This window comes from Vombatus ursinus, unplaced genomic scaffold (assembly GCF_900497805.2).
Source record: "Vombatus ursinus unplaced genomic scaffold, bare-nosed wombat genome assembly UNPS02014735.1, whole genome shotgun sequence".
NCBI classification, from domain to species: Eukaryota; Metazoa; Chordata; class Mammalia; order Diprotodontia; family Vombatidae; genus Vombatus; species Vombatus ursinus.
The window spans coordinates 427,394-448,387 of NW_020954513.1; the positions used below are offsets into that span (position 1 = coordinate 427,394).

A 20,994-nucleotide genomic window follows, 5' to 3' on the forward strand; every position below is an offset into this window, starting at 1 on the left:
TTGCCAAGTTTTGTAATAACTATATGAACAATACTTCAGACCTGCATTCTTATCTCTCCACTCATATAACCTCATCACTTCTCTTCTCCTCTATTACAGTGGTCTCCTAAGTGGTCTCCCTGCCTCAAGTCATTCCTCTTTTCTTTCCATCCTCCACTCAGCTGCTGAAGGGATATTCTTGCCCTGTGGTCCTGATCATGTCAGTCCCACACTTAAAAATTACACTGGCTCACTGGTACATCCAGTATCAAACTGAACCAACTCTGTCTTTTATCACCATTTGTAAACACCTAAAACCTCACTTCTTGACGTAATCCTACATTATTCCACTTTGTGTACTCTAAGATCCAGGCATATTTGCCTTGTTGCTATTCTTCACACAGGACATTCCATTTCACTTCTTGAAGCCTTTACAAAGGCTGGTCCTCTTCCCTGGAATTGAATCTCTCCTCCTCTCTGCCTCTTCCAATTCCCCAGTTTCTTTTGAAGCTCAGCTAATGTGCCACCTCATCCTACTTAAGGACTCTCCTGACTGTCACCTGACCCCCCAAAAAAGTTAGATAATACCTTCCCCTTTTCCCTAAACCACTTATATTTTCTTTATATTGTATACATAATTATATATGCACATGATGTCTCCACCCATAGGATTTAAAATCTTGGAAGGCAGAGGCTAGTAAATTATTGTCTTTATACACCCAGAACCCAATCTTTGGCCTCACAGGAAAGAGGTGCTTAAGAAACACTGCACTTGCTGACCACTTCCTTGCCATTTAGGAAAATAGGACAGGCTTTCACTGACATCTACTGGGCAGAAAGAAAACTGCAGAATGGAACAAGAAGGTAAAGTAGAAACAGAAAAAAAATCCCCCAGTCACCACCTGAAAGAGATCCCAGGAGGAAAACTAACAGAAGTATCATAGCTAAGTTTCAAAGTTCTCAGGTTAAGGAGAAAATATTGCAAACAACAAGAAAAAAAACAATCTAAATATTGTGTAGCTACAATCAGAATTACTCAAGACCTAGCAGCTATATATAGTCTTGATTTCTTTATAAAAAAAAAACTGCCTGTTGATATCATTTAACCATTCATCAATTGGGTTATGGCTCGTATCCTTATAAATTTGGCAAAGTTCTCTATATATTTAAGAAATGAAACCCCTATGTGAGAGATTGTCTGTGAAAATTTTTCTCCAATTTTCTCCTTTCTGCTTTTCTTTTAATTCTAGTTTAAACCAGAATTAAATGTTTAAGCCAGGTTTAAACATTAAAACCAATGTAGATTGGTTTTACAGAAAGAGAAGAAAGGAAGGAAGGAAGAACTAGAAAGAAGAAGAGATGATTCAATCTTCACTCTGAATCCATCAGTTCATTATCTGAAGCGGTGTAGCATTATGAGTCTTCTGGGGTTGTGGTTGGTTATTCTGTTGAAGACAGGTTTAAAGTCTTTCAAATTTGATTATCTTTAAAATATTGCTCTCATTGTAAAAAAATGCTCTTTTGGTTCTTCTCACTCCATTTTACATCATTTCATATGAGTTTTCCCATGTTTTTTTTTTTCTGAAACCATCTCTTTTGTCATTTCTTCCTTCACAAGAGTAGTCCATCACATTCACATATCATAACCTTTTCAGCTAGTCCTCAAATGATAGGCATCCTCACATTTTCCAAATCTTTGTCACCATAAAATGAGCATCTATAAGTATTTTTACTTATAAAGGTCCTCATCTTCCTTGTTTGAACTATTTGGAGAATAGAACTAATAGTGTTATCACTAGGTAAAAGAATATACTCAGTAGAGTAACTCTTTGGGCATAGTTCCAAATTGCTTTCCAGAATGTTTGGATCAATTCACAGCTCTACCATGCTTTCCAGATTAAAAAAAACAGGAATGAGGGGATTTTGTATCTTACAAATAACCTTTTCTGCATTTATTGATAAATGTGGTGATTCTTATCATTCTTGTTATTTATGTAGATAATTATTTTCATAGTCTTCCTAATATTTAACCATCAATGACAAATGTCAGAGAGCATGTGGGAAAGTTGAGACACTAACACACTGTTGGTGGAGTTGTGAACTGATTCAACCATTATGTAGAGCAATTTGGAACTATGCCCAAAGAGCTATAACAACATGCATACCCTTTGACCCAGCAATATCACTACTAGGCCTGCATCCCAAAGAGATCATAAAAAAGGGAAAAGGACCACATGTACAAAAATATTTATAGCAGCCCTTTTCTGGTAGCAAAGAATTGGAGACTGAGGGGATGTCCATCAATTGGGGAATGTCTGAACAAACTAGTATATAATTGTGATGGAATACTATTGTAGTATAAGAAATGATGAGCAGGATGCTCTCCAAAAAACCTGGGAAGACATGACTTGAAGAAAAGTGAAATGAGTAGAACCAGGAGAATATTGTACACAGTAGCAACAATATTGTAAGATGATCAACTATGAATGACTTAGCTATTCTCATCTATATAATGATCCAAGACAAATCTGAAGGACTTATGATGAAAAATGCTGTCCATCCCCAGAGAAAGAACTGATGGACTCTAAATACTGATCAAAGCACACCTTTTAAAACTTTATTTATTATTTGTTTTTCTTTGAGTTTTTGGTTTATGTTTTCTTTTACAACATGACTAATATGAAAATATGTTTTGCATGACTACACATGTATATCTCCTTCAGGCTGGTGCTGCTCCCCACCTTCCCTAACACCCCTTCAACCCCTTCCTTCCTCTCCCTCCTATGGTAAGAAATTGCCATGGCCTAGGTCCTTCCACCTTTCCCTCCTTACCTCCCCATGCTTCTTCCCCATCCCTGTCCTAGGCTGCTGTAGGTCCTTATCACTTGTAGCCTGGACTATTGAAGCAGCCTGCTGGGTGGTTTCCCTCCTCAATACTGTCCCCTTCAGTCTTCCCTCCACTTAGCTGCCAATGTAATCTTCCTAAAGTGCCCATGACCCTTTTCCCTTCCATCTCCGAACAATACACACAGTAGACTTCAGTGGCTCCCTATCATCTCCAGAATCAAATATAAAATCCTTTGGTGTTCAAAGACCTTAAAGATATGCCCCTCCTTTTTCTGCCTTCTTATACTTTTAAAGCTGCCAGCCTCCCCCACTCCCAGCATTCTTTGATCCAATAACACTGCTCTCTTTTCTGTTTCACTAACAAGAAACTCCATCTTTCACCTGGGCCAATTTCCTCCTCTCTGCTTCTTACAATCCCCCAGTTTCCTTTTAAGTTCAGCTAACGTATCATCTCACCCTATTTAAGAATTCTCCTATCACCTCCCCACCCCCAAAAGTTAGAGAGCTTCCCCCTTTTCCCCAAACAACTTATATTTTCTTTATATTTAATACATAATTATATATGTACATGTCTCCACCAATAGAATTTTGACTTTCGGAAGTCAGAGGCTATTACATTATTGTCTTTATACGCCCAGAACCTAGTCTTTGGCCTCACACAAAGTAGGTGCTTATGAAATACTGTTCTTGTTGACCACTTTATTGCCATTTAGGAAAATAGGACAGGCTTTCACTGACGTCTGGTGGCCAGAACGAACATTGCAGCATAAGAAAAAGGCGAGAAAATGGTTCCTAGAGAGATGAATCTTATGTCCATTTCATATCCAAATACTAGAATTACATTCTGACTCATTCCAAAACACATTTTTATTTGACTTTATTGTGTAACATTTTAGTCCCTATGAAGATAGGCAGAAAGGAGCTAAATGAAATCCTTCAGTGTAAATAGGAGTTCAGATTAAATCATTAACATTCCAATGAACTATTTCACTCTTAATCCTATCACAAGAAAAATAATGCAGGTTAAGATTAAGAAAGCATTTGTCCAAGGATGGGGATAACTTAGAAGTAAATGACATAATCAAAATACATTTGAACGGGTTCAGCCCCTCATCTTAATATGAATTCTTTCATTAATTGTTAACCAGTCAGAATTTATTGCCATCCCCAGGTATACCCCTCTTCCAATGGGCTTACATAAGCCTTAAGCCCACTGCCATGACTATCTTTGGTTTATGAGAGAGCTGGCCAAATGATCATCCTTTTATTCAGATTCTGGCATTATTAATAAAATGATTAAATTACCCAGAAATTATTTCTCTGAAACTTTTTAATCATCATATAATGGTGGAGGTCGAATACAAGACTTCTGAAATCCCTTCTAGCCTTACATCTTCAACTTTGATCCTCTTCACCAATTTAGGGGCTTAAAGCAATGACTGGGTGAGGGGGGAATTGAGGCAGCAGGTAGAGACCACACATTTGAGAAGATTGGCAGAGAGTGAAAGGAGAGAGAGACAGCTTTGTTCAGAATGGAGGGCCACGGTGGGAGGCAGATGGAAAACCTGGTCCAAAGGTGAGAACACTGGAATCGGAAGCAGAGAAGCCAGACTCCAGTCCCAGCTCTACTACTGTCTACAATGCCTATCACAGTCATTTCATTTACTAGGTGATTTTGCATATTCTTTGTTTAACAATGTTGCTAGTTTCCCTAGGAACATAGGAAGGTATTCATCTGTTGTTGGATTTAACCCTGGTAACATCTCAATCTAATCTTTCCCAAGCTTCAGGGGTTTTATGCACCTGTTTTCAGAGATTCTTTTAGGGACATAAGTCCCTAAATTTAAGTTTTCAGTTCTTCTAAGGTAGTAGTATGATCTAAGAAGACGTGTTTAATACTCTCCTGGCTTGTGCTCTGATCTGTGAGAAACCATAAGAAGTCTTTTCTACCCTGGAATTGTAAGCAGGGTACCCCCTCCACTGCTGCTGCAAGCTCTGGTACGCTAGTCCTCCTCCTTGCCCTGGGACTGCCACCTAGGACTGCGACTCCGAACTAAGCGCGTGCAAAGCAACAAAGTTCTGCCTTAGTGCTAGCAAAAAGACCTATGTAATCTTCTGGCCAGTTGTTCGATCCCCCTACTACCTGTCGGCTGAGACCTCTGGAAGCAGCTTCTGTCACTGCCATTACCATTGCTGATTCAGTCACTCTCAAGGCCTGCTCCTGGCTTGCTGGGGCCCAGTCTGCACTTGCCTGACCTGAGCTGGACGGCTGTCCTCCCTCACCCTGGCTCAACAGAACTTTTCTGCTGATCTTCCAAGTTGTCTTGGTCTGGGAATTTTTTTTCATCTGATCTTTTTATGGGTTCTGCTTCTCTAGAATTTGTTTAGAACCATTTTAAAGTAACTTGGAGGGGTTTGGGGGAGAGCTCTGGTGAGTCCCTGCCTTTACTCTGCCATTTGGCTCTGCCTCCCTATGTCAATGATCTTTAGAGTAAATAAGAACAAGTCCCTTCTCCTCTCTTGGCCCTACTTTCCTCCTCTGGATAATTGAGTGCACCTGGTCACAGGGTGGTGTATTAATGTTTCCCATTCACAAAAGCAAAACTTTGGAGAAAGTAATGCATGATTTGGAGAGACTCAGAGTTCCCCCCTTTTTTCTAAAGTCCTTATTTCAAAAATTGAGTCTTTTGAAGGACATTACTGGTAATGAGATTGGACTAACTTTCTTAACAATCTTGTTTAGACTCCATCCTGATGGGGAAGCCATTGTACTCTACTCAGGTTTGCATGGGAACCTGGAAGCAGAGCCCTACTTTAACAAAGAGGTAAGTAATAGTTGGGGAAAATAAGCAAACAATTAGGAAAAAACCCTCTAACTATTGAAATTTACTTTGGTGACAAGGAAGATCAAAACACACACTCAGAAAAAGATGACAAAGTCAAAGCTGCTACATCCAAAACCTCCAAGAAAAATATAAATTAGTCTCAGGCCATGGAAGAGTTCAAAAGGAATTTTGAAAATCAAATTAGAGAAGCTGAGGAAAAATTGGGAAGAGAAAAGAGAGTGATGCAAGAAAATCATGAACAATGAGTCACCCATTTGGTAAAGGAGACACAAAAAATACTGAAGAGAATAACATCTTAAAAAACAGGCTAGGCCAAATGGTAAAAGAGTTCCAAAAAGCCAATGAGAAGAATGCCTTAAAAAGCAGAATTAGCCAAATAGAGAAGGATGTCCCAAAGTTTACTGAAGAAAATAATTCCTTACAAGTTAGAATGAAGCATGTGGAAGCCAATGACATTATGAGAAATTAATAAACAACAAAAGATTGAAAAAATAGAAGACAATGTGAAATATTTCATTAGAAAAATAACTGACATGTAAAATAGATCCAAAAAGTATTAAAAAGTATTGGACTATCTAAAGCCATGATCAAAAAAAAAGAGCCTGGACATCATCTTTCAAGAAATTATCAAGGAAAACTGTCCTGATATTCTAGAAGCAGAGGGTAAAATGAAAATTGAAAGAATCCACAGACTACATCCTGAAAGAGATCCCAAAATGAAAACTGCCAAGAATATTATAGCCAAATTCCAGAGTTCCCAGGTCAAGGAGAAAATAATGCAAGCACCCAGAAAGAAACTATTCAAGTATCATGAAGCCACAGTCAGAATAACACAAGGTTTAGCAGTACCTAATTAAAGGATCAGAGGGCTTGGAATATGATATTCCAGAGGGCAAAGGAGCTAGGATGACAACCAAGAATCACCTACCCAGCAAAACTGAGTACAATCCTTCAGGGGGAAAAATTGACATTCAGTGAAAAAGAGGACTTTCAAGCATTTTTGATGAAAAGACCAGAACAGAATAGAAAATATGACTTTTGAATACAAGCCTCAAGTGAAGCATAAAAAGGTAAACAGGAAAGTAAAATCACAAGGGACTTAATAAGGTGAAACTGTTTACATTCCTACTGGGAAGATGATATTTGTAACTCAGGAGACCTTTCTCATTCTTAGGGTAGTTAGAAGGAGTATATATAGACAGAGGGCATAGGTGTGAGTTGAATATGAAGGGATGATACGTAAAAAATAAAATTACAGTGTGAGACAGGAACGTTCTGGGAGAAAGAGAAAGGGAGAAATAGAATGAGATAAATTATCTCATATAAAAGAGGCAAGAAAAAGCTTTTACAGTGGAGGGGGAGATGGGGGTTTGGGGGGGGTGAATTAACCTTACTCTCATCAGAACTTGCTCAAACAGGGAATAACTTACATACTCCATTGCATCTAGAAATCTATCTTATCCTACAGGAAAGTCGGAGGGGAAGGGGATAAGAAAAAAAGGAGGGATGATAGAAGGGAGGGCCAATTGAGGAAGGAGGGGTCAGAGGGAAAGGTGAAAGAAGTGAGAGAATAGAATAAACAGGGATGGAGGAGACTAAGATGGAGGGAAATACAGTTAGCAATAGTAACTGTGAAAAAATTTTGAAGCAAGTTTCTCTGATAAAGTCCTCATTTCTCAAACATATAGAGAATTGAGTCAAATTTATAAAAATAAGACACACTCCCCAATCGATAAATGATCAAAAGATACGGACAGTTTTCAGATGAAGTAATCAAAGCTACCTACAGCCAAATGAAAAAATACTCTAACTCACTACTGACTGGAGAAATGCAAATTAAAACAATTCTGAGGTACTACCTCGTACATATTAGATTGGCTAATAGGACAGAAAAAGTAGATGAGAAATGTTGGAGAGGATGTGTGAAAAATGAGACATTAATGCACTGCTAGTGGAGTTGTAAACTGATTCAACCATTCTGTAAAGCAATTTGGAACTATGCTCAAAGGATTATAAAATCACACATACTCTTTGACCTAGCAATACCACTACTAGGTTCATATCCCAAAAGATATGAAAAAGTAAAAGGACCTATATGTACAAAAATATTTATAGCACCTCTTTTCTGGGGGCAAAGAATTAGAAATTCAGGGAATGTCCATCAATTTGGAAATGGCTGTACAAGTTATGGTATATGATTGTTACGGAATATTATTGTACCATGAGAAATGATGAGCAGGATGCTCTCAGAAAAACCTGAATAGAATTGCATGGGCTGATGCAAAGTGAAATGTACTGTGTACAAAGTAACAGCAATATTGTAAGATGATCAGCTGTGAATGACTTACCTATGCTCAGTAATACAAAGATCCAAGACAACTCTGAAGAACTTAAGATGAAAAATGCTATCCATCCCCAGAGAAAGAACGGATGGTTTCTGAATACAGATTGAGACATACATTTTTTTTTTACTTTCTTTATTTTTCTTGAGTTTTTTGTCTATGTTTTCTTTCACAACATGACTATTATGAAAATGTCAATAGTAGAGAACTGAGACAGCAATGCTTGAACCAATGTTAATCAACCAAAAAAAAAATCTCATGATTGGCTTCAAGACATTCAGACTCCAACAGGCTTAAAGTGTTTTGTATTTAAATTGTGTTGTCACTGCAGGTGACTTTAAAGGGTTTTTCTCCTAAGTAACTGTTTGGAGCTTTCCAAAAAGTTACTCTCCCATTTGTTAGTAGATGAACACTGTATTCTTATAGATGTGCTTGATGTTCTTACAACCCATGGATTACACGTAGTCTGGTCTAAAGATGGGGAACCTGTGACCTTGAGGCCACATATGGCCTTCTGGGTAGTAGGGTATGGACTGAGTACAAGTTTTATGGAACAAATCCTTTTTATTAAATAGATTTGTTCTGTGAGACTTGGATTCAGTCAAATTTTGATTCAGTCGCCCTTGAAGACCTAACGGGCCACATGTGATTCCAAGGCCACAGGTTCCCCACCCCTGGCTAGTCACTAGCAAGGAAAAGTGGCTGAAGCCCAAAATGTGAAACTCCTTCTAAGAGGTGATGGCCAAGGCTGGATGTGGAGGAACAGGGGCCTGGGACAGGCAGGGGGGTGGCTTGAGTTTCATGTATGGCTACAAAAAATTCAGTATGTGTGCATTGTTTTGTACATGCATATGTGTATTTAACTCCTGTTTATTTCAGAAGAAAAAATTATGGTAGTCTACTTGATTGGTTGTTGTCCTTCATTTTCGAAGAGGACCAAAATGACATCACTATGCTACAGTCAAGTTTTAGTGTGTCCAACTGTGGCTGATCAGACCAATATAAGCTCAGGATACTCTGCCACAGGTTGGGCACAAATAGTCCGTGTGAACCTTTGGGATGGATTCTCTAAGTTTGAGTATCTTGCATTTGTCTTGAGCTATTTCAATACTGTTTTGCTCATATAGAATAGCACTCATTCTCATATGGGCATGCCATGCTGAGCAGTCCTGTGCCAGTGTCTCCCATGTCACACAATCAATTCCAAAGTTCTTAAGTGAGACCTTGAGAGTGTCCTTGTATCATTGCTTCTTCTGACCACCATGTGAATGCTTGCCCTATGTGAGTTCTCCATAAAATAGTCTTTTTGGCAAGTGTACATTTTGTATTCAAACAACGTGGCCAGCCCATCAGAGTTGCGCTCTCCAAAGCAAAGTTTAAATGCTTGGCAGTTTAGTTCGAGGAAGGACCTCAGTGTCTGGTATCTTATCCATTGACCATTTACCTCAAATTGAAGTCAATTCCTCCTGAGCTTAAGTTCCAATTGTAGAAGAGGTTTTGAATGCCATTAAGCTCCCTTCGTGTGGCAAAGCACCTGGTGCTGATTATATTCCAACTGAGATCTACAAGGTAAGAGGTCCATTGCTCATACAAAAACTGACTGAAATTTTCCAGGTTATATGGCAACAGAAGGTTATTCCCCAGGAGTTCAAGGATGCCTCCATTGCCCATCTCTATAAAGGTAAAGGAAATAGATTGTCCTGTGACAATTACAGGGGGTGTCTCTCTCTTAGTTATCGCTGGCAAGATTCTTGCCAAAGTCCGCCTTAATAGGCTGATCCTTCACCTGGAAGATGATCATCTACCTGAGAGCCAGTATGGCTTCAGAAAGGGCCAAGGAACGGTTGACATAGTGTTTGCTGCCTGACAACTCCAGGAGAAATGCCAGGAGCAGAACAGAGGTCTGTATACACCGTTTGTAGATCTGACCAAGGCCTTTGATACTATCAGTCATGAGGGTTTATGGAAAATTATGTCAAAATTTGTTTGCCTGGAGAAGTTCATCAGCATTGTATGTCAATTTCATGACGGCATGCTTGCCCAGGTTCTGGATAATGAACAATGCTCTCGTGCTTTCCCAGTCACCAATGGAGTGAAACAAGGCTGTGTGCTTGCTCCTATGTTGTTTTCAGTCAGGTTGTCAAATGCTTTCAATGAGGATGAACATGGCATCAAGGTCAGCTACTGCACTGATGGTAAATTCTTCAACTTGAAAAGACTACAAGCCAAGACCAAAGTGGAAGGAGTATTGGTGCATGATTTTCTGTTTGCAGATGATTGTGCACCCAATGCAGTCTCTCAAGCTGGGATGCAACAAAGTATGGATCGATTCTCTACTGCTTGTGCTAATTTTGGCCTAACAATTAACACCAAGGAAGCACAGGTGCTCCATCAGTCACCACCACACCATCCATATGTGGAACCATTGGTTACATCAAATGAAGAAGTTATGAATGATGGGGATAAGTTCACTTACCTTGGTAGTGTACTTTCCAGAGATGTACACATTGATAATGAGGTTGACAAACTCATTGCCAGAGCTAGCTCAGTGTTTGGAAGACTCCAAAGGAAAGTATGGGAGAGAAGAGGTATTCGACTGACTACCAAACTGAAGGTCTACAGAACTGTTGTGCTGACCTCATTGTTGTATGCCTGTGAAGCCTGGATAGTATACCAGCGCCATGCCAGGAAATTGAATCACTTCCATTTGAATTGTCTTAGGAAGATTCTGAAGATCACTTGGCAGGGTAAGGTAGTCTACTTACTTCATATTTGTATAGTCTTCTCACATCCCCTGATTATGTGAAATAGTAAATTCCTCCTTTTTTATCCCTCTTTTTCCCTAGGCTATTTCTTTCCCTCTCTTTTATCTTTTGTCTCTTAATATAATTAGAATATAACAAAACTAACCTCAACTTATTTGTATTCCCTCTAGGATCACTGAAGACAATAGAGTTCTGACAAGATACGTGTTTTCTTCTCCCTTATTAGACTATCAACATAATCTAGATTATGAACATAATCCTTCCATTTGCTCAAAAGCATATATTTCTCTATGTTTCTCTTGAGTCCAATGTTTCAGATTCAAAGTATCTACTCAGGTGAAGAAAAATCATCATGAATAATTGGAAGTCTATTCTCCTACATAATAGCACCTAACTCACAGGGCTGTTGGGAGGACTAAATGAGATAATATTTAAAATGTGCTTAGCACAATGGCTGGCACAAAGCAGGCACTTAATAAATCCTTATTCCATTCCATTCATTAAAGTCCAATGTCCCCACCTGTAATACTTCACTCTGCTATGCTAATTCAGTTATAATGGGCTGTTTGATTTAGGTTCTACCTTCTGGAATAGTATATTTTAATCTCTCCTTTCATTTACAATGGTAACTACTAGATCGTCAGTGATACTGATTGGCTAATTGGTATATGTACTCTTTTTTTTTTTTTCTTTCTGTAGTTCTTTGAATTAGAGGCTCTGGATTTTGGTTAAGACATTTTCTGGAGTTTACAACATGCAGTTTCTGTTAAGAGTTAAATGAGTATTTTTTTTCTATTTTCCTTTCATACTCTAGTTCATCTAGGTGTGGCCAGTTTTCATTTGTGATTTCTTGAAATAATGGTATTTAGGTTTTTTTCATTTAAGGTTTTCTAGCAGTACTATGAGTCTTAAATCAAGTCTCTTATGATCTGTTTCTGCCTCTTGGTTTTCTTCTCATATGTCTTGGCTGTCTCATGGGCACAATGATCTCTCTCTGGTCCTACCTAATTTTCAATAAGTTTCTCATGTGACCAAGTTTTTGCAATCACTGGACTAAGCTCTTTGTTCACTATCTGAGAGTTTCTTCTAGAAAAGTCAGTTTCTTTCCTGTTCGGTCCTCTGAAAATAATCATTTACATGATCATTTTCATAACTCTTCTTTCCTAACTTTATGCAATTCACATAGAGTTTATGGAAAAGCTATGATTTTATATGAGACTCCCTCTAGGGCTACTTAAACTTTTTGCTTGAAAGAGAAACACTGCTGGCTGTTGACTGTGGAAGAAGGTTCACAGTCAGATGTGCAGATTGAACACAGAGTTCCAGTAACACCAAGTGGTGACATTAGAAACTGGGGGTAGGTTGTCTTGTCCTCTGGACTTTACATAGATGGGCGGGCTTGGGGTTAAGTGGTTCTTCTTGGCATCCTGTCCTAGTATACTGCTGCCAGGTACCCAAAGAGTTGTCTGAATCCAAGTCCTTTAGAAATTCAAAATCCTAGAGCTGAAAGACACCAGAGGGCATGGAATTGGAATGGTTTTGGAACACTGAATGTCAACGGATCTGTTATCTTATATAATGGATCTGTTATTTTATATTATTAACATCTCCATCACTATCATAAGTCAAATTCATAAAATAAATCAAGCCCAGATTTGCAGCATTTGCCAAATTTTAAAGTGTAATTGTTCAGACTGAAAATTTAACAATTGACTCATCTCTCAGTCAATCTATTTATTAATCTATGATCACACATGACACTGCCATTGAGGCAAATAGTACAGCATTTCTGTGACATCTAGTGTCTAAAAGGAATATTGAAACATCTTGAAAGGTTTATGCCAGAACATACTTTTCTACTTCTATAATCTATATATCATCTATCTATCTATCCCATGGCCCTCATTCTTCCTCAGCTCCCATATCTAATCAGTCACCAAGTTCTATAATAACATGAACAATACCTCAGACCTGCATTCTTATCTCTCTGCTCACATAATCTCTATACTTTTCTCCTTGACTATTACAATGGTCTCCTAAGTGGTCTCCCTGCCTCAAGTCACTCCCCTCTCCATTGCATCCTCCACTCAGCTGCTGAAGGGATATTCTTGCTGTGTGGTTCTGATTATGAGAATCCCATATTCAAAAAGTTACATTGGCTCACTGGTACATCTAGTATCAAATTGAACCAACTCTGTCTTTTATTAGTATTTGTAAATACCTAAAACCTAATAACTTGATGTAATCATATATTATTCTACTTTGTGTACTCTAAGATCTCCAGGCATATTTGCCTTTTTCCTGTACTTCACATACAACTTTTCATTTCCCTTCTTTAAGACTTTACAAAGGCTGGTCCTCATGCCTGAAATTCAAATCTCTCCTCCTCTCTGCCTCTTCCAATCCCTCAGTTTCCTTTGAAGCTCAGGTAACATGCCACCTCATCTTGCTTAAGGACATTCTTAATTGTCACCTCCCCCTCCCCAAAGTTAGAGAGCTTCCTCCTTTTCCCCAAACAATTTATATTTTATACATAATTATACATGTACATGTTGTCTCCACCAATAGTATTTAAGCTCCTGGAATGCAAAGACTATTGAATTATTGTTTTTATACCCCCAGAACCTAGTCTTTGGCCTCACACCTAATAGGTGCTTAAGAAATACTGTACTTGTTGACTCCTTCCTTGCCATTTAGGAAAATAGGACAGGCTTTCACTGACATCTGCTGTCCACAAAGAAAACTGCAGCATATGAAAAAGTTTAGGCCAGAAAATAGTTCCTGGAAAGATGAAACTTATGTCCATCTCACATTCAAACCCTGGTATTACATTCTGACCCATTCCAAACCATATTCTTATTTGATTTTATGATATGACAACTCAATCTCTGTGAAGACAGGCAGAAAGGAGCCAAATGAAATCCTTCAGTGTAAATAAGAATTCAGACTAAATCATCAACATTCCAATGATCTATTTCACTCTTAATCCTGTCATAGGAGAAATGAGGCAGGTTAAGATTAAATAGAAGTAGCTCAGCGCTCCATGGCCTGGGACTGACATCATTCTCAGCTCACTGGAGCAGCTGCACCAAAAAACCCCTCCATCATCTCCCCGCTCTCCCTCCCTGGGCCCCTCTCCTCTCCCTTATATAGCTCCCGTGTAGTCCAGGAGATTTGGACTAATTTTTCAGGGTGAGGAGAGGACAGGCCCCGGGGGGCAGGGGGAAGAGGCTTGCTACCTAGGAAGAGCCGCCGTGATGAGCTCATTTTGATAGAGGCACTGGTAACAACTGAAGCTCAGAAACTGCTGCATCAGCTGAACGTTCTGTGGAAACAGAAGTCCAGATGTCAGCCAAAGATCTGTGGCTTGAGACTAACTGAATCTGCTCATGATAATGGCCTTCAGACGACTGCACGACTGAGGGACTTCAAAGTGAGAGACCTTCTTAGCCTAACTCAGTTCTTTGGTTTTGACACAGAGACTTTTTCTTTAGCTGTGAATTTACTGAACAGATTTCTATCCAAAATGAAGGTACAGCCCAAACATGTTGGATGTGTGGGATTAAGTTGCTTCTATCTGGCTGTGAAATCGACAGAAAAAAATGTCCCGTTAGCCACTGATTTGATACGAATAAGCCAATACAAATTCAAAGTTTCTGACCTGATGAAAATAGAAAAGATTGTGTTGGAGAAGGTGTGTTGGAAAGTCAAAGCTACTACTGCCTTTCAGTTTCTACAGCTGTATTATTCACTCATTCATGAAAACTTACCATTTGAAAGGAGAAAGAACCTGAGTTTTGAAAGACTGGAAGCTCAGCTTAAGGCATGCCACTGTAGGATTATGTTTTCTAAAGCAAAGCCTTCTGTATTGGCACTGTCTATAATTGCGCTGGAGATTCAAGCATAGAAACTTATAGAATTGATTGATGGAAGGAGTAGAATGTCTTCAGAACCATTCCAAGATAAATTGAAAAGATCTGACCCTCTGGCAGGAACTTGTAGCAAAGTGCCTAAATGAATACTCATCAAACAAGTGTTCTAAACCAAATGTTCAGAAGTTGAAGTGGATTGTGTCTGGGCACATTGCACGTCAGTTGAAGCATAGTTATTACAAAATTGCTCATCTTCCAACAATCCCTAAAGCTGGGTCTTAATAAGATTCTTATGGTGAAGAAATTCAACTGTTTTGAAGGCTTATTTCACGTCAGAACTGTAGACTCCAACATTAGAAGGCATTTAAGCTGCGAAGCCTGAAACACAGCAACTAGGTTAGCATTGATGTTTTCAAACTTGAGGGGAAAACAGACTACAGTTAGAAATTGATTATGTGTGCTGCAGTTGGAAATGTGTTCAGGACTAAATTATCATCTTTGAAGCATGTTTATAAAAACTAAAACTCAAATGTGAACCCTCATGTAGAATAAGAATAGGAGACTATACTGTGAATTGACAGTTAATATTGATCCAATCTAGTAGTATCTGAATCAGCATACTGATTATAGGTATTATTGATGGCAAGATGTGATTGACTGTAATTGATGTTATTTGAATTGTGATACAAGTTCACATCAAATTTCAGAAAAATGGTATAATGCACTTCAATATAGTGTCAGAGTTACTAGTCTTTGAGGCAGTATAAACAACCTTGTTAAAGCCTTATACAACTAGATAACCCAATAATTCTAAAGATTTATTTTTGTTTGGCATATTTTTCATTTAAATTTGATTATAAAATTCTATTAAAGTTGTAGACAGACATGTTAAATTTAAGTGATCTTCAACATTATCCTAGGGAACAAGTGATATGGTATACAAAGTTTTATATAGAATGATTTTTATCTCAATATCTAGCCCCTTAGAAAAAATTAATTTCTGTTGTACAAGCAATTCTCATAGTCTGTCAATCTGAAACCTCAGCTGTATCCTTCTAAAGCAATATATGCTAATGCTAACACTCTAGAGCTTTTAAATAAAGATGACAGTTGGTATGAAACTGAACCTTTTGTATAGAGTTTTCTATTTAAAAGCAGTACATATGGGATATGCTATTGTCATAATGCTCCTGTAACAGAGACTGAAGTGAGTTGTTTATCCAGATTCCACTAAGCAGCAATTTAATTGACTGATTATGTGGTGGGTGGAACACTTAAGGGTAGTTGTAGGTTAATGAATCTAAATTGACATATAGGGTTGGGAAAGCATATAGTTAATCAGTGCAATACATAGCTTAACTTCCACAATAACTATAACTAGAGTTCAAGTTTCCCTTTGACATCATTTTGTGGGGAAAAAGCTTCCCTTTAAAGATAAACCAAAGAACCACAGTATGTCTCCTATGTCTTATGCGTCATTTTGTAAAGCATTTTACAGATGCACTCTTCAGTTACTCCTAAACACCTGATTCATTGAAGAATTTCCTTTCTAATTCATCAATGCAAACTTAAGTTGGCAGAAGTGACCTAACAAAGTACCATTATGTTCTGGTACTAAGGAAGTGACCTTTCAATAAAACTATTGAAATGCAAAAAAAAAAAAATTAAATAAAAGTGGAGAGAGCATTGTATAGGTTTCAGCCTGCAGTGCACCTGGTGCCAGGGAGAAGTATTAATCTTGTCCATTCACAAGAGCAAAACATTGGAGAAAGTAATACATGAAAATGGCTGATCTTTGCTTTGGAGGAAGTTTTTGAAATAAACGTCAAACATTAGATTAAGATGTTACCTACATCTAGTTAGAACAACAGGTGAATACTTTCTTATGTGCCTATAGATACTTAGCAACATTGTTAGCCCTGAAATATGCAAAATCACCTAGGAAATGAAATGACTGCTATAAGACATTGTAGATAGTAGTGAGTTTCAACTGGAATCTGGCTTCTCTCCCTTCAATTCCAGTGTTCCTATGTTTGGACCAGGTTTTCCATCTATCTCCCCCTGTGGCCCTCCACTCTGAACAAAACTGTCCCTCTCTCCTTTCACTCCCTGCCAATCTTCTCAAATGTGTGGTCTCCACCTGCTGCCTCAATTCCCTCCCTCTTCAGCCATTGCTTTAAGCTCCTAAATGGGTGGACAAGGTCAAAGTCCTAGATGTGGGGATCCAAGGGATTTCAGAAGTCACATATTCCACTCCCATCATTAGGTGAACACTTTAAGAAAATTTAAAAAACTTAAGTAATTCTTAAGTAATTTAATAATTTTATTACTAACTCTAGCATTTTAATAAAAGGATGGTCATTTAACTGTCTCTCTTTTAGACCAAAGACAATGATGGCAGTGGGTTCAAGGCTTATCTGTCCATTGGAAGAGGGGTGTTCCTGAGGCTGGCAATCAACTCTGATTGGTTAACAATGAAAGAAAGAATATTACAAGGAGGGGCTGACCCTATTCAAAGGAACTTTGATTATGCAATTTACTTCTAAGTCACCCCCAACCTTGGGCAATCTATTCAAAGAAGTTGTCCCCACCCAAACCAGAGTAGAGCACACTGGCTTCTCCACTAGGATGGGGTCTAAACAAGATTATTAAGAAAGTTATTCCAATTTCATTATCAGCAATGTTCTTCAAGAAAATGAGCTTTTGAAAGCAGGACTTTAGAAAAAGGAGAGGAAATCTGGATATCCCCAAATCACTGGTTATTAATAATCATTTCTCTCAATTATCCACAGGAGGAAAGTGAGACCCAGGGAGGTGAAGTGAGTTATTTATTCCAAAGATTCTTGGTCTATACCTGGCAGGGGCCTCAGAGTGATCTTGTTTAAGGCCCTCAATTCACAGAGGAGGAAACTGAGGCCCAGGGAATGGAAGTGACTTGCCCATTTCATACTAAACATCCTTGCTGGAAGGAAAGTCCCAGGTAATCTAGTCAAACCCCCTCAATTTATAGAGGAAAAGACTGAAGCCAAGACAGTTGATGAGTCTTACCTGAGATCACACAGCTACCTAGGGCCTTAGGCTGGATTTGAACACAGGTATCTGTACCTCTGAAGTTCAGCAATGTAGCCAATCCATCCCTCTGACTCCTATACTCTCATCTCTCTAGATGTTCTAAGACTAAAGTGAAAGGGATGAGTGGTCTCTTTTAATTTTAAAAGAAACAGAATTTTCTGAAAATATAAAGTTTCATCTACTAAACATTCAAGAGATAATTGTTGGCCTGAAAGAAATTTTTAGGCTTCCTGTCTACATAAGATCTATGTAGAATAAGTGGATTCCTTGAGTCCAGCTTTGCCTTTTGATGAAATGAGAGTTTTGAAAAGATTTGCATAAAAGCTTAGGTTATAACATACCATTGCCTCTAAAAATGACCAGTACAGCTTCAAACATGGTGGAAAGGCTCTACAGGTATCCTATCATTGAAACAACTCATCCTATAATACTCATACATGCACCTGAGAAGGTTTAGGGTGACATGGTAGTGCTATTGCCCTGCCTTTCTCAGACTAATTTTTGTCTGCCAGTGACTGGCAAAAACTTAATATCTCCTCCTGACCTAGCTTAGCACATTTGACAACAGACATACACATTAGTGTGCCAAGTAACATTAGAAAAGAATGAAAGTACAGACTTTACAAAACATGAGTCATTAATAAAATGATTGAATTACCCAGAAATTATGTCTCTTGAAATTTTTATATGTCACATAATGATGGAATGGGGAATATATGTAAAAGCCAGAGAAGAAGAAAAATCAAATAGACTAGTCCCTTAGGTTTCAGACTTCAAAGGTCAGAATAGAAGAACACTATTGCTAAATGGCAGAGACACAAACACCTGTGGTCAAATCCTGCCTCAGACACTGTTTGTGGCTTCAGTCTCTTCTACTTTATGTTTAGAGCTTTGGCCTTGGTAGTCTGGGATGTTCCTTCTGGCTATCAAGTCTTTAATATGTAATTGGACACGTTATTCTATTTCCCTTGATCTGTTTCCTCATCTGGATAATTGGGAGGAGGGGTAAATAGATGGTCTTTGAGGTCCTTTCTAAGACTGTGACCTGTATTAGGGGCTGAAAGTAACCACTTTGTGGAGAGGGAATTGAGAGAGAACAGAAAGACCATATATTTGAAAAGGCTGGCAGTTAAAAACAGAAAGAGACAGCTCTGTTCAGAAGGGAGTGCTATAGGTTAGGGGGATGGCTGGGGAAGAATGAGAACATGATTCAGTGGCAGGAACACTGGAACAGATGCCTGTGTTTCCCCACCAAACCTGGAAAAGCCTTCACTTGGTTCATTAAATTTCCCCTCCATCTTCCCATTTCTCTCCTTGTTTTAGTGGCTAAACTCCTTGAGAAGGCTTATCTGTAAGAGATGTTCTCACTTCTTTTTCTCTTACTCTCATGTTAACTCTTTATAGTCTGGCTTGGACCATATAATTCAGTGGAAAATGCTCTTCCCAAAGTTACTAAACCTATTTTAATTGCCAACTTTAATGACCTTTTCTCAATCTTCATCCTTCTTGACCTCTCTGTCCATTTTGACACTTTCAATCACCCTCTTCTATTCAATACTCTCTTCTATCTCCATTTTCATCATGTTTCTCTCTTGGTTCTTTTTCAACCTGTCTATTCACACCTTCTCACAATCCTTTACAAGTTCTTCATCTAGGTCAGGCTCATATGAGTGTCCCACAGGGCTCTGTCCTGAGCCCTCTTCTCTTTTCCCTCTATAATATTCCATTTGGTGATCTCATCTAGTCAAATGGATTCAATTATCATCTCTTTGCTGAGGATCCTGAGATCTACTTCTCCTGGCCTAACTTCTCCACTGAATTTTAGTATTAAACTCCAAGTGCCTATTGGACATCTCACAATGTGTGTCCTCTAGCAGCTTGGTCGCCCTGGAGTGAGGCTAGACTTCAGTTCAAATCTGACTTTAGATACTTTCTGTGTGAGCCAAGGCAAGTCGCCTACTTTCTGTCTACCTCAATTTACTCAAATGTACAATAGGGATAATAATAATATCTACTTTACAGTGTTTTTATGAGGATCAATGGAGGTGATGCTTGTAAAGTACTTAGCACAATGCTTTCCACATTGTAGGCACTTACCAAATGCTTATTCTCTTCCGTAAGACATATGAAATTCAACATGCCCCAAACTGAACTCATCTTGCTGAGTAAACCTGTCCTTTTCATGTCTTCCCTATTACTACAGAGGGTACCAACACCAACCCAGGCTCTAAACATAGGTGTCATCCTTGACTCCTCACTTGCTCTCACACACACTTAGATCAATGCTCTTCCCAAAGCCTGTTGATTATACTTTCTTTTTTTATATATATAAATTTACTTATTTTTAGTTTTCAACATTCACTTCCACAAGATTTTAAGTTCCAAATTTTCACCCCATCTCACCCCTCCCCCCACCCCAAGATGGCATCCATTCTGAATACCCCTTCCCCTAGTCTGCCTTCCCTTCTATTTCTCACCCCCTTCTCTTAATCCCTTCCCCTTCTACTTTCCTGTAGGGCAGGATAGATTTTTGTATCCCATTTCCTGTATTTCTTATGTCCCAGTTGCATGTGAAAACATTTTTTTTAAACATGTGTTTTTAAAACTTTGGGTTCCAAATTTTCTCCCTTCCTCCTTCCCCACCCACCCTCAATGAAAAGGCAAGCAAGTCAATATAGGTTAAACATGTGCACTTATGCAAAACACTTCCATAGTAGACATGCTGTGAAAAACTAACTCTATTTCCCTTAATCCTATCCTGCCCCCCCCATTTATTCTATTCTTTCTTTTGACCCTGTCCCTCCTCAGAAGTATTTGCTTCTGATTACCCCCTTTCCTTTCCCAATCTGCCCTCCTCTCTATCATCCCCCTACTCTCTTGTCCCCTTTCCCCCCTATTTTCCTGTAGGATAAGACAGATTTCCATACCCAATTGAGTGTGTATGTTATTCCCTCCTTAAGTCAAATCCTATTTGAATAAGATTCACTCATTCCCTCTCACCTTCTCCATTTCGCCTCCACTGTAAGAGTCTTTTTTTTGTTTTTTTTTGTGAGATAGTTTACCCCATTCTACCTCTCCGTTTCTCCTTCTCCTAGTATAATCCTCTCTCACCCCTTAATTTTATTCTCCAGATACGACCCCTTCATCTTCAACTCACCCTGTGCCCTCTATCTATCTACCTACCTATCTATCTATCTGTCTGTCTGTCTATCTATCTATCTATCTATCTATCTATCTATCTATCTATCTATCTATCTATCTATCTATCTAT

The 20,994-nt window shown here is 38.6% G+C and overlaps 1 pseudogene; it reads left to right on the forward strand.

Moving 5' to 3' along the window:
* Positions 1-14,948, forward strand: part of LOC114042719 — a 31,494-nt pseudogene extending 16,546 nt beyond the window's left edge.
* The last annotated feature ends 6,046 nt before the right edge of the window (positions 14,949-20,994 follow it).